Below are 15216 nucleotides of genomic sequence, written 5' to 3' on the forward strand. Positions count from 1 at the left end.
ATGGGTATTTTTTGCAGCATAATACTATTATGCTTTTTTATTGTGTCTCAAATCGTATATGACACAATTACTTTTCTTTTAATTGAGAAACAAAGTAATTTATTATCAAGGACGAAAAAACTTGCTCTACATGCATGGGGCTTGACATACATCATCATCGAAAATCTCTCAACTTTCATTACATTAAAACCCCATCTAAGTCTATTAACTGGCATTGAAATATTCTCATTTTATTGGATTTATTGTGTGCAAAACTGAATATTTCCAAGAATTAAGAACACACATACATACCTACATATAAATACATATTAACAAAAATATTCTAATGAATTCATTATTTATCACAACAAAAGGGATAGGCCAAATTCGAATCGCACTGATTGTAACGATAATGAAATATTTAATATTCGACAGGTAGTTTAACTTGAAGTGATTTGTGGACTATTTTGAAATTATCGCTTGTTAAAACATTGTATAACAGGTAGATAAATGCACTAATGTAATATGGCAATGACAATATTAATTAAATATACGAGGGTTGTTCAAAGAGTTGATCAATACGGTAATTTGTAAAAATAACAGCAAAAAACCCTGCCTTATAAGGAAACATGATAAAGATAGAATATCATAAATCTTGTGAATATATGTAAATGGAAGTAACAATTGAATTTAAGTATTTCCACAAAAATCTTATAAGGACGGATTTTGTCTTATTAATAAATACAAATACTCAATAAGGTAATAAAATTATTAAGCTGCCTCTGTATTTAATGGTCTGAAAAGTTAATAAATTAAAATTAATCAAGTTTTAAATTTTAAAAATTATAAAAAGGAAGCAACTGCTAATTGCGTTACAATACGTCATTAAACAAACACCTGTTGTTATTTTTAACTGATTTTATTCCGCTAAACTATATAAAAATGTTTAATTTTATATATGGGTTATTGGTGATTTACCAATTCTAAAAATGATTGAGAGGCCAATCGATGGGCCACACATTTACCCATAAATGAAATTACATATTTACATATGTATGTATATGACAACAGCGAATATTTCCTTACATGTACATATAATTGACAAACATAACCAGTAGTTACACATGACCTTATACCAATTTTGAGAGTGGTACCTTGTACTCATATTATGACCCCTCGTCATTAACAATTACATTTGTGGGTAGGCAATTTTAGACATAGTCTTTTTTGTGGTTATGACCATTTGCGCATTTGAATTTTTAATGACAATGTCGTTAAAATTTTGTATTTTTTTCTTGGTTAGTTTATTAATATTGGATGAGCTAGTGAGTAATGCAATATATGTACACATGAATAGCCAGGCATTCAGTTTAGTTCATAAAATATTCTAAGAAATTAAAAAAAAAATGCAAAATTATATTGGTTTCTTCAAATAATTTAGATCCATTTGGTTGGACTTTAAAATGTTTGGATCAAACTAAATTATGGTAATCATTTATCTATGATTCTTTGATGTATTCCCATGTTCAATACGTTTCTATTTCGAAGATACATTAGGGAAGGAAACAATATTTGCGAATATAAGTGCTAAACAATTAATATTGAAATGATTTTTCGTTATTATTTGAGTGATATCATTTCAATATCATTTTGTTTTGTATTTCATCAATTTGAACGTTTGTTACGGTCAAGCATTATTTAAATTAACCTTTAGGCAGTTTTTAAAGCAACAAAATGTTCTTTGAAGCAAAAAAAAAAAAAAAAAAAAAATACAATTAACGACAATTATTCACATGTGGATATTTGTAATGATTGGCATAATTGCTACATATCGGCAAGTAAGACGACGAAAATAAAGTGTTCATTAGGTCGTATCAATAGTAAAATTTTTTCTAACTTACATTCAGAATTTATATTCAAAGATTTGCTATATAAACAATAAGGGACAGAATAAATATAAATATAATTCAATAGGACAACTCAAAATGAAACAAGTAAAAAATCGTTATGCTCTGCCGAGTCGAACTTTTTATACCCTCCACCATAAAATGTTCTTTATTAAATGAAATACATAGTTTCCTTTCCTGTCCCCAACACTATATGTGCAAACATTTTTCGACCACGGTAGCCCCTAATGCCGAAATTATCTAATCTATGAAAAGTGTTCAACCAGGTGAAAGGTACCACCTATGGGGCAATATGGGGGATATACCAAAAAAAGGACTAAACCAAGTTTCGTGACTACTGAGATCCTCACATGTTAGTTCGGTTGAAAATCTTCGCGCTAAAAATTTAAAAATATCGAAAATCGGTAGGCACGGTTATATGAGAGCTATATCAAAACATGGAATTATGTTGACGATTTTTAGTTAAGAAGTTTCGTGACCACTGAGAACTTCAAATGCCAAATTACAGCTCGTTCGGTTTAAAATTTTTGACGATTTTTAGTTAAGAAGTTTCGTGACCACTGAGAACTTCAAATGCCAAATTACAGCTCGTTCGGTTTAAAATTTTAGCAAAAATCTTCAAAATAACGAAAATCGGGAGGTACCGTTATATGGGAGCTATACCAAAACATTGACCTATGTTGGCGATTTTTGGTGGAGAACTTTCGTGACCACTAAAACCCTTAAATGTCAAGCTACAGCTAGTTCGGTTAAAAATTGTAGTTAAAATCCTCAAAATACCGAAAATCGGGACGTACCGTTATATGGGTCTATTCCAAAACATAGACTACTGTCTATGTCATTTTTGGTCTGAAAATGTAGCTAAAAACGTCTAAATACCGGAAATCGGGGAGTACCGTTATATAGGGGCTATACCAAAACATGGACCGATCATCGAACTTGACCTGCCTGCAAACAAAGGAAGCATCTTCCCAATATTTCAGCGTCCTATCTCCATTTTTGTGTATGCTAGAGTGATTACCACATACGGACGGACGGACATGCGTAGATCGACTTAGAATTTTACCCTGATCAAGAATATATACTTTATAGGGCCGCAAAAGATTACTTCGATGAGTTCATACCAGGGTTTCGGAGTCGGAGTCGGAGTCGGAGTCTACGAGTCGGAGTCGAGCAATTTTGCTGGAGTCGGAGTCGGAGTCTGAGTCGAAAAAAATAACTCGACTCCGACTCCGGGCAAAATTTTTTCCACGTTATAGAAGTATAACATAAAATTTGGAACAAGAACATTTTTTTAAATAATTTTTTATTTTAAAAGAAATGTATAAGAAAACATATATGCAAACGGTATATTATACTAAGTTAAGGGACGATCCACAGGATATTTATTATCCTCTGAAGTGTAGTCTATTCATCCTTATTTTGTTGATCCAATTGATTCTTTACATTTTTGCAAACAAAAGTAATGCTGTATGACAATCTAATTAAGATTGGACCTGTAACATCTTTCGTCAGAAGTCTTAAGGGGTGAGTACATAAGCTGCCTTGCCTGCTTACCTTGCTTGCTTCTGATAAAAGAATAAAAAAGAAAAGGGCAACCCAGTTCGAAATTTACTCGGCCTTCTTTATTCTTTTATTTTTATTATGTCAGAAATGAAGCAGGAAAGCAAGGCAATCAGGCAAGGCAGCTTATGTACGCAGGCCTTTACTGCTCTTCTCACAAAGGTCTATCGGTATTCTCTTCCAGTGTTTTATGAGAAGTCATCCTTGTCTTCTATTAAAGACAGTGTGGTCTCTGTGGGAAATCTTACTGAATACCTTTGGCACAAAATGGAATTCAAGATCTAGGGTTGAAAAAATTCCTTTTCGGAATGAAAGCCCCAATTGAGAACCCCCAAACCCCTGAAATTTCTGACTTATGACTTTTTCATTGACCCCCATCCATCATTAAGAAAATAGCTTTTTACCTCAGTTTGGAGACATTGTTTCATAATTTTTAGATGACATGTCATCATTCTATATACTCGATGAGGGCTTTAGATGTAGACATTCAAATAAGCGGATCTGTCCGCCAGGAACAGATATAGTTCATGTGTATCCGAGTTTTCTACACAATCACATACGAAATTCAATGAAATATATAATCATAGTTTTCATGAGAAAGGATCGGGTAAAAGTGATAAAGAAGTGAACACATGGCAATATCGATTTCATGTCCTAGTGGACCGACCCTACATACAATTTTCCTAGCAACATTTTTGTAGAATATCTTCATGCACGAAATCTCATCGTGTGCTAATTTTTCAGTTCCCGAAAACTTCCATCTGCCTACGTGCTGGGTAGAATACACACTATATCTCAAATATTTCCACACCAATGTTCAAAATGTGTATAAATTTCAGAAAGAAGTAGTAAGTCAAATTTTGAAGTCGATCGGAACAATATTGCCTTAGTGTGAGCGTTGGATTGGAACAATTTATTTTATTTTGTTTGCAGCATAAACTGTGTTTTTCTCGAAATCGGCCACAAAAATGTATGACAATTGCTTTATTAGTTTTCGAGCTAAAGTTGGCACCCCACAATGGTTTAATAAAAAGAGGTTTCGTAGACGGCCTCAAAACTTCGTAATACTTTTGTCTTTCAGATGTAGAAAACAAAACTGCCGAAAAGTTACGTAGTTTTCTCGGAAAAAAATCAAGAAAAAATACTGTTATTGAGCTTTACAACTGGGGGTCTCCTTTTGAAGCTAAGCACACTAAAATGTTGGCTTACATCCAGTTTGAAACTTGGTCATGAATTGCCTATAATTGTTTTGCATGTCCTTATGATTTGTATTGCTCCTTCATTTTCACTTATTTTGAAAGCTTAACTATATTCTGACGGCGAAGAATTCCGTCCAGAATATACTCGTGCAAAAAAGGAAAACCGGCAAAAACGTTCTAACTTTGCTATTTTTCAATGTAAGATTCGGCAGAAACAATATTGATATGTTCGAATGTATTCGAACGAATGTCTTTTATAATGAATTGTAAGGAAAAACTAACACATTAGCCTATATAGGCCAAAATATAGGAAAAAGTTAAAAATGTGTGCACATTTTATTCATTTTTAGTGGTATAAGATTTTACTCTCGGAGTCGAGCCGGAGTCGGAGTCGGAGTCGGAGTCGTGAAAAAAAACTCGTCTGGAGTCGGAGTCGGAGTCGAGCCAAAAATACCTCGACTCCGAAACCCTAGTTCATACTATGGTGGAGAGTATAAAAAGAGTAATATGGAATATTTTTCAATATTTTGAAAAAGAATAATTAGAATTTCTAAAAAAGGAAAAAATATGGAAGTCGTCGTTCATCGTCATTTTGTTTATTGTTGTAATAAGCAATGCCAATGAAAGAGATACCGTAGGTCAAGGTTTGTCATCAAAATAAAATACGGGGAAACGAAGTTGTATAAATACAAGAATGAAAGTATCAGTCAGCCTCGGACTTAAAAATAAATGAAGTAAACGCAATACTTCTGAGTTGTTGGGTCAATTTCTACGGAAGTATGGAATTGCCCCCGAAAAATTTGTACCTAGGGCCGCATACGCAACATGTTGCCAAAAATGTGAAAACTATTCCAGACTAGTCCATAAACTGCATTATTTCCAAAATTTCCAAACAATTGAAAATTGTTGAAGAAGATATTAAAAATTATCGTCGGCGTACAAATTATCGTATCCAAACTTATAGTCGGCTCTGGTAACATGCAACGTCAACGCTCTATATAAATATGTTGAACATTTTTGGACACACTGGAACTTGAACTTAAAATCTATAGACGGGCATGATAAAGTATAGGAATTCCGAGAGAAAGTACCAGTCAGCTGTTCCGACAGACCTCGGACCTAAAGAAAAGAAGAAAACGCAATACTTAGACGTCAGAAAACTATAAGGGTTTTTGAGGTTTTTGGGCCAATTTCTAAGGGAGTATGGATTTACCTCCATACGAGTCCTTAAACTGCACTCTTTCCAAACTTTGTGTTGGAGGTACCCGAAAGAGTGGCCGATGTATTCAATATTCGACCAAATCGGTTTCTCCCTTCAAGCGAGTTGGTGCCGGCAGGCTTTTTGGAGATTTTTGATCATTATCCCAGGAAGTTTGGACTTGCGCCCGATAAAAAAAATGCGCCCTAGTAACAGGGAGCCCAAGAAGAACTTTTTGGACAAAAATTCAAACCGATCCGAGACGAGCTGTTAAACCGCACTTTTTCATATGTTGTGTGGGAGGTACCCGAACGACGTGCGCGCTATAGTCCATATTCCACCTGATACATGCTTGGATGAAATAATACCATGTGCAAAGTTTGTATCAATTAGAAACTCTCTGCGAGAGTTATCTTGAGGATTTGTAATTTTAGTTGGTTCCGTATTTTGTTCTTGGAGTCTGTATCAATCAGACCATATTCGATTCCGATCTGTATCTGGAAGGAATTATACTATATGCACAATTTGGATCAAAGCGATTGCTTCCTTCGAGAGCTACCTTTCGCAACATTTTACGGAAAAATATTGAAAGAGCTGATACGGAGTCCGACAAGTCCAGACGGTAAATGACTATAATAGTCCAGTAGAAATTGACATTGAAATAGCAAAAATTCCCACAAAGCTGAATTTTGGTGGAGAGCTAGGGTTTGCTATTAGAAGTAATGTCATAAAAGTCCCAATAAATCCCATGTGTGCAAAAACAGTTATTCGGGGTCAAAGTCAACATTTAGGGATTTTTTTAGTTTTTCGGAATTTTTCTTCAAAATGGACAGAAAAAATCTCTACAAGTTTGGTCTTTATAATTTTTTTCCTAGAGGGAATCATTCTCGATATATAGCGGTTCTAAAAAATACATCATTTATATGCACTTATAAGAGAAAAACGCACATATTCAGGTGAAACTAGCCGGAGTAACCGGTTATTTTCGCTCCACCCAAAAAAGTAAAAAAAAAATCCAACAAAATCGGAGCCCGTTTAGTAGAGTTATTCCACTTTAGAATAATTGTGTTCAAAAATAGACCATTTAACCCACATATGTAATCGAAAGTCCAGCGGAAACGACCCCAACGAAGACTATCTCAAAAGGGAGGATTTGTTGCGCTGATTAAGGAAATAAATAGTTCTCTTGGGCGCTGGATCCGGTTCGCCCGATAGGCCAGATTTAAAACCGGGTTAGATCCGGTTCTAATGAACCGAAGTGCAAAGTGGGTATCGTTTGACAGCTTATGGGAATACCTAGCACATGGGGTTTTTATTTTAACCGGTTCGCCACATTATGTAATTTGATATCTAAAGAATTGTGGCTCCTATTGTAAAGCCGTAAAGATCATTGTTGTAGACAATTTGTACAACTTATACTTTAACAATTTCTGATAGCACTGTGTGTAATTTTTTGTGTCATGGAAAATTAACCATATTCTGACACCGCAGCGTGATAGAAGACGAAAAATAAGAAGACCCGTGTCTCGGCGTTTTTCCCTGTTACTTCGAATTTCGCGGTTATGGGTCCCCAAAGACCTGAGGCCTTGATGTCAAAAAGGACCATTTTGTCAGGCTCATATCTTCTAAACCGCTAAGATTTTTGATTTACTCGTGGAGGTAAAGTTGTAGCCCTCATCTTAAAAAATAATAATTGTGAAGACATAAAATCCATTCAACCTTATCTTCAAGGTCAAAATCGTTAAAGTCAAGTTTCCGTTATAATTTTTTCTCAGATTTTGGCCTACAGATATCAAACCGATCAAAATTGAATCAAACAACCAACTACAAAAATGTACCTGAGATCTCAATAAACAACTTTCTAGAACATACGAACCCTGTAGAAATGGTTCTTAAAGGCCAAATAGCAAAACAAGTGCAATTTTTATTTTCTTTTATCGGTTTCTGCTCCATAGAAATTAAACCATTCAAAATTCAAGAAAACATTCAACCACAATAATGTAGCAAATATTTCAGTATACAACTTTTTGGAACATCAGAGTCCACTTCGAACTGTTCTTAAAGGTCAAAATAGCAAAAATATTCGATTTTTATACTTTTTTCTCCGATTCTGGTCCATAGATACCGAACCGTTCAAAATTCAAGAATACAAGCAACTACAAAAATGTACCTAAGATCTCAGTTAACAACTTTCAAGAAGATATGAACATTCTAGGAACGGTCCTTCTTGTTCAAAATTCACTAACAATTATATTATGGTTAATGCTCAGGTCTGGAAATAACAAACTGTTCAACACTCTAGAAAATTTGAAAGGTTTGTTATTTACCGACCTGACCAGGAAAGAATGAGTAAAACTAATCGAATTTTGAGCTTAAAGGGCCTCTCCTAGAATGTTCATATGTTCTAGAAAGTTGTTAACTGAGATCTAAGGTAGTTGCTTGTATTCTTGAATTTTGAACGGTTCGGTATCTATGGACCAGAATCGGAGAAAAAAGTATAAAAATCGAATATTTTCTAAAGTTTTTTGCTATTTTGACCTTTAAGAACAGTTCGTAGTGGACTCTGATGTTCCACAAAGTTGTATACTGATATATTCGCTACATTATTGTGGTTGAATGTTTTCTTGAATTTTGAATGGTTTAATTTCTATGGAGCAGAAACCGATAAAAGAAAATTAAAATTGCACTTGTTTTGCTATTTTGACCTTTAAGAACCATTTCTACAGGGTTCGTATGTTCTAGAAAGTTGTTTATTGAGATCTCAGGTACATTTTTGTAGTTGGTTGTTTGATTCAATTTTGATCGGTTTGATATCCGTAGGCCAAAATCTGAGATAAAATTATAACGGAAACTTGACCTTAACGATTTTGACCTTGAAGATAAGGTTGAATGGATTTTATGTCTTCACAATTATTATTCTTTAAGATGACGGCTACAACTTTGCCTCCACGAGTAAACCAAAATTCTTAGCGGTTTAGAAGATATGAGCCTGACAAAATGGTCCTTTTTGACATCAAGGCCTCAGGTCTTTGGGGACCCATAACCGCGAAATTCGAAGTAACAGGGAAAAACGCCGAGACACGTGTCTTCTTATTTTTCGTCTTCTATCACGCTGCGGCGTCAGAATGTGGTTAACTTTTTTCGTGTCGCACAGTGTAGTTCTTACCATTTTTGAGAAAAAAAGAATAAGACCTCCAAAAAATGACCTTTGACCCAGAATAACTTCGTTGTCACTCGTGGTTCGATAGGGACTTTTAGGACGTTACTTTTTCCACCAAAATTCAGCTTCATACTTCCTGAGATAATTACGCCAAAGCCTACAACTAAAATGGCTAGTACAAAGTAACTCGCGAAGAGAGGTTTTGAGACCTTTTTGCGGATAAATTGTTGATGTCTTTTTTCAGACAGTTTTTACAGTTCTTATTACAACAGTAGAACTTTTTTCTTGGGCCGTACCATTAATTGTTGACATAGATGTCGGTATGAACCTCCACCTCCCCGTATGACCGTTCCTGTCGAATTTGATGAAAATCTGCCCCAAATATTCGTATAAGACACTATTTTATAACCCTACATAGGGGGTTACTTATTAAAAGATTGTAGGCACATTTTTTCTAACGAGTTACTTGAAATTTGGCAAATTTATATAAATATCCCTATCAAATATATTGGCAAAGATCCACATGTATTAGAGACTTCGAAAAACGCAATAGGTCATAACATTCGGAAAATCCCCCTATATAAATAATATGAAGAAAATGGAATTCGGCTGAGTAGCCAGTATTCGAGCAGCCCATATGAACGTCTCAAGTTATAGTCGAAAATCCCCTCGCCATGAATTCGGACTATATACAAATCATGGACTTTGTCTTTCTTACCGCGAAAAATTGTTAAATTATATTGAAAGCAGTTCAGATTTGTATATAGCTCCGGCCGATTTCAAGTATATGATGCACCGAACACGTTATGTATGCCCAATTTCAATGAAATTTGTAATGTGTGAAAAAATTTGTCTATAAAGTATTTTGAAAACGGTTCAAATTTGTATATAGCTCTTATATATATATATATATATATATTTTCGGCCGATTTAAGGTTTTTGCTGCCCCAAACACGCTTTTGATGAAATTGGGAATGTGTGACTAAATTAGTTGTAGAAATAAATGTGCCAAATGTTGTCCAAATCGGTTCAGATTTGAATATAGCTCCCACATATATTTTCGGCCGATTTCACGTATTTGCTGCATCAAACACGCTATATAAGTCCGATTTAGATGAAATTTGGAATGTATGTCTGAATTCGGTATTGAAAAAATTTCGGCCAATTGTATTGAAATCGTAGTGGTGTAGGGTATCATATAGTCGGCCACGCCCGACTTTGATCCTTTCCTTACTGGTTTTCAAATAATTTTGCAATTGTGTTAACGTAATCGTGAGATATATTTTACAATAGTAATATAACACACCGTTGCCACCGTTGTGCAATGGCATGCACACCCGCGTTGCACGCATTAGGCCGTGGGTTTGATTCCCCGGTCAGGCAACACCAAAACACTTTTCAACGGTGGCAAAATACCCTCAGTAATGCTGGCGACATTTCCTGAGTATTTCAGCCATGTACAACTTCTCTACAAAAGTGGTGTCTTAGACACGCCGTTCGGACTCGGCGATAAACTGTAGGTCCCATATCATTGAGCTAATATGAATCGGGGTGCACTCATTGATATGAGAGAAGTCTCCCTTGTCTCTTATGGGATGTTTGTGGAACAATTATAATATAACACACCGTTATTTAAATTTTTAATTAAAACATTTCCTGTAAGTGATCAATGGTTTTGAATTTCTGATATTCTATTTTCTATCCTATTGAAGATCTCAATAGGCCTCGAATGGCGCATCGAATGGGTATAAAAAAGTGTATACAAATTCATTCCCCCAAATTTGAATGAAAATAAAGCAACGGGGCTTGATGGCACGCGACTTGGTTCTGGAAGGATATTACCAAAATGTCAATATTTAACACCACCCGACTTATTTTAATCTTTTATTCTCTTTTTTAAACGTCGTGAACTTATTTCAATAACTAATTTTGAAAATATTTCAATACTCAAAATGTACTTGCAAGGATAAGGAAAATAAAATGATGGGATATATTAAAAACATATACAGAATATGTAACCTAAAAGGAGATGGATAAAAATAACAACAACAACAAAAGACATGTGTATAAAGCAGCAAATTTGGGTGGCAAAAGCAAACATCAAAACACAAAAGGAGAACAAAACACAAGTGAGCTATTATGGAACCGGTTGTGGAGAAAAGGGCGGGGGACTTTTGTAATTTTTCACTTGGAAACTGTGTGAATTGCACTTTCAACTTGTACTCGTATTGCTGTTATGCTGCTGCCAGCTTGATTGGCTAACAAGCTGATGGATGGATGCATGGGGGTCAATTGTCGTATATGAATCATCATCAGCATTGGACCGGGGTAATTAAATTACAATTCAACAAAAGCAAATGAAAAAAAAACGATATTGAATGGAACAAAGATCAAATTTCACAGAACACAAACATTATTTCCATGGGATACATTTTACAAATTATTAACTCTCTATACCTAAAACCTTTACTTGTTGTTGTTAATATCTTCAAGCTGTAAACAGTTTTATTTTTTTGGATAAAACTAGGCTTCCAAATTTAAACAATTTCATAAACATTTGTATCTTTTTACAGTATTTTTTTTGGGAAAACCAGATGTAAACACTTGAAGCAACAACAACGACAACAGTTAAACAGCAAACTATGCTGCCGCTTTTATTAGGGGTTTGTTTCAATAGAGTGGCAGAAAGAGATGGCTATAGGGAAACACTGAAAAGGCAATGACACATTAAACAACCACTTTTTGCGCGTTAGAGCAGTGAGACTAAACCAATTTATCCCAAACAAAAAGGACCAAAACCGGCCAACCTGGTTAATCCTGGATATTTTACACAAAATTTTAAACAATATTTGCTACGGCATCTTTATGGCATTTTAGTTGATGACAGCAGTTTTGTGCTAGTTTTGGTTTTATTGATTTGTTGCAAGTTCTGCAGATACAGCAACAACAACAACATACAGCATAAACAGCAGCAGCCAACAGTATATGGTGTTCCGTAACGATGATAAACGAAAGACCGAAGGAAAAACAAGGAGCTACACAAAAACGAATTCACGAACAGATACTTAAAAATGCGGCACTGCCTCAATTTTTTTCTTTTGGTCACAATTAAATCATTTAATTTCGATTTGCAACATAATTTTTCCACTTTTTTTGTGTTTTCCTCCACAAAGATTAACACTTTTCACTGTACGATTTTCTTTTTCCGTACACTTTTCTTTTCACTTTGAGCATACATTTTCTGTTTTTAGGTATCCCTTCTCATCATTTTATTTCATCTTTTGGTTTCCTTTAATTGAAAATGCACAGCATAAATTTTTCACAAAATTTTTCCACTTTACAATCGGAGGTTTTCTTGATGTAATTTTCACTGGTCCCGTTTAGAAAAGTATTGACAGAATCGTTGCGTTTCACTCCACTTAATTTTTATTTGAATAAATTTCAGAATTTTTCGTTTATTTCTGTCATAAATTGCCACTACTTCTGACTTATTTCGAATCGATTCGATACTTTTTTTGTCTTTCGTCCATTGCTTTGTGTCAGATATTTTATTTTTACTCTTTTCTCGGGGTTTTTCACTCGCTCTCTCTGTTTTACACTCCCTGCCGTATATGTTTTTAACGGTGTGTGTTGCTTTGTGGACTATTGCAGCGAATTTATTTTTGAAGTTGATTCTCATCTGCTTGTGCTGCTTCTTCTTCCTCTTTGTTGTACGAGTTTGTATTGTTGTTGTTTGTCAGATTTTCGGGCTAGCTGGGCTGCTGCGGTGCGGTGTGTTGGTACACAGTGTTGTATTTTTACATATAGCCAGCAGCCAGCCATTAGAACACAAGGCAAGTGTGTTCTGTCTGTCCGTTTACCTACCTACCTACCTTGTGTTGCTCTTTATCTTCAGACTTTGCCTTTCCACAACTGAACCTTTAAATGACAACTAAAACCTGTCACGGCGAATTGCTGAGTATCTGTGTGCCTTGTACACAGAGAGTTGAGTTACATTAGTATTGAAATAAATTTTATTTTTTTGTTTTGTTACTTTGCTTCTCTTCTTATCGGGATTTGTTTTTCGCTCATTTGCTTTCTTTGGCTGTTCTTCACAATGTCTCATCTACTGTGGAACTGTATAAATGACAACAAAGAATTTCACTGTAAAAAGTAACGAACGATAACACGTGAAGATGTGTTCAGTAAACATAAACACGCGCTGTAAATTGTATCCAAAAGATACAAATTTCAAATTGTGGATTTTTTTGAGATATTCATTTAAATTTTAGGGAACTTTAAAATTTAGAGTATAAATTATTGTAGCATTTGATCGAACAACGGACTACAACTAACTTTTTTTAATTTATTAAATCAATTTGGTTAAACTTTGATTAATATTAAATTATACAATACAAACTATGATGACGACGTATATTTTATGTCAAAATTTTGGGACGGAAGATATTAAACAGTTAAAAAAGACTATAATTTGGTCTGTTCCTTTACTTTTGAAAATGGTAAAACCGGCAAAAGTAGTCAAAGTTGTAGACTGTTCCCCTATGAATTAAATGGTGTCAGAAATAAAGGAACCCTTTTCCAGTAAAATGTGGTAAAACTTGAAGATTCTTGCACGTAAAGGAGCATCGCTATTATAAAAAACGAGCTATTTCAAATTGAGAAGATAATTGTATTTAATTTTATTATATTAAGTAATAAAGTAAATATAAATAATAATATTATTTTATTAATTATTACATTTTTCTCAACAGTGCACATTGGTGCCCCAACGACAAAAATCAAAAAATTCATGACATCATTTTAAAGATGCGAATCTCTTCCAAAAATTCTAAATTTTTCGAATCTTAACTTTGTTTTCCATTTTTCGCGGCTCTTTAGGAGAAAAATCCTTATAAACATGACCAATTTTATAAAAAAAAACGGCATGAGAAAAAATAGTTATATAGAGTTATTTTTATAACAATTCCTCTAAATTGCAAGGGTTGCCAAATATTTTGGTTAAAATATTGGGTAAAACGGCAATATTTAATATAGATGTATGGATTTCCTTAAATTGAAGCCAAGTGTCTGTAGATTTCAAAACAGTTTAGACTTTTTGCGGAAATTTGCGGTTTTGGTAGTTAGGACCAAAAGTTTAACTAGGTTTTTAAGTGCTGAATTTATATTTTTTTGAATATTTTTAAGTAATTTTATTTCCTTTTCGTATGTGTATGTTCAATAAAATGTTTTTTTGTGCTATTAGTGATTTCTTTTATCAGGGCAACTTGGAGCCGAACTGAAAACTCGTGAAAAAAATAAAATCATTTGCAATCGTACGGTTTCCATCTTTTTATATTGAAAAGTTTGTGTTTTTGTTTTGGTTGTGAGAATGAAAAGATTCAGACAAGCTGAAAAGTTTGTGACTTTGTTTGATTGGTATAGGAATCGTTTTGTTTGTTTCCGTTCATTGGGCAACCCTATATGGAGGCTGTGGCCAAAAGTGGACCGATATCACATTTCTTTATAAGATGATGGTCTAAACTCTGAGTTCACTATTAAAGTCTATTCTGTTTGAAAATTTGGTTAATATATGTAATATACATTAAATAGAGATAGAAATCCTGTAAGGAGTATAGCATATCATGGACCAATATTGACAATTTTTCTCGAGGAGTTTTACTATGCTATAAGAACACCTAGTGTGTCCGTAACAGTAAAGTATAACAATTCAGCATGATTCGTTATATGGGAACCACGCAAAAACCGGGACCTGGGACCCCAATATTTTTGTTAGAGTGTATTAAGGCCACGAGGACCCATTGATTAAAATTTCAGTTCGATATATTATCTAGAAGTATTTTTGTCACACCTTCCCATGTAAGTGCCACCACTGTGCAGTGTTATGACTGAAAAGATATTGTATAATTGCGATGTTCCAGAATCTGCAGGAGTCTACTATAGTTGAATTGTTGACATATTTTTTCTTTATATAATATATATATATATAATTGTTCCACAAACATCCCAGATGGGACAAGGGAGACTTCTCTCATATCAATGAGTGCACCCCGATTCATATTAGCTCAATGATATGGGACCTACTGTTTATTGCCGAGTCCGAACGGCGTGTCCTAAGACATCACTTGTAGAGAAGTTTTACAAGGCTGAAATACTCAGGAAATGTCGCCAACATCACTGAGGGGTATTTTGCCACCGTTGAAAATTTGATGT

General features: G+C 34.4%; 1 protein-coding gene across 13 annotated transcripts in view; it reads right to left on the reverse strand.

The window, feature by feature from the left end:
* Ptp99A (Protein tyrosine phosphatase 99A) overlaps nucleotides 1-15216 on the reverse strand; it is an 874937-nt gene that overhangs the window by 110288 nt on the left and 749433 nt on the right. For 2 of the 13 annotated variants that reach the window (XM_073962756.1, XM_073962749.1), the window contains exon 1: nucleotides 12243-12935. The exons of 4 other annotated variants lie outside the window; for them this stretch is intronic. The gene's annotated coding sequence lies outside the window, so the exon portion shown is untranslated. Of the gene's footprint in view, nucleotides 1-11813; nucleotides 13124-15216 lie in introns of those variants that run through there. 7 more of the 13 variants (XM_073962751.1, XM_073962757.1, XM_073962750.1 and 4 more) reach the window with 7 other exon arrangements.

The sequence above is a fragment of the Musca autumnalis genome, unplaced genomic scaffold (assembly GCF_047663935.1).
Source record: "Musca autumnalis isolate F117 unplaced genomic scaffold, ASM4766393v1 scaffold_1, whole genome shotgun sequence".
Classification (NCBI taxonomy): Eukaryota; Metazoa; Arthropoda; class Insecta; order Diptera; family Muscidae; genus Musca; species Musca autumnalis.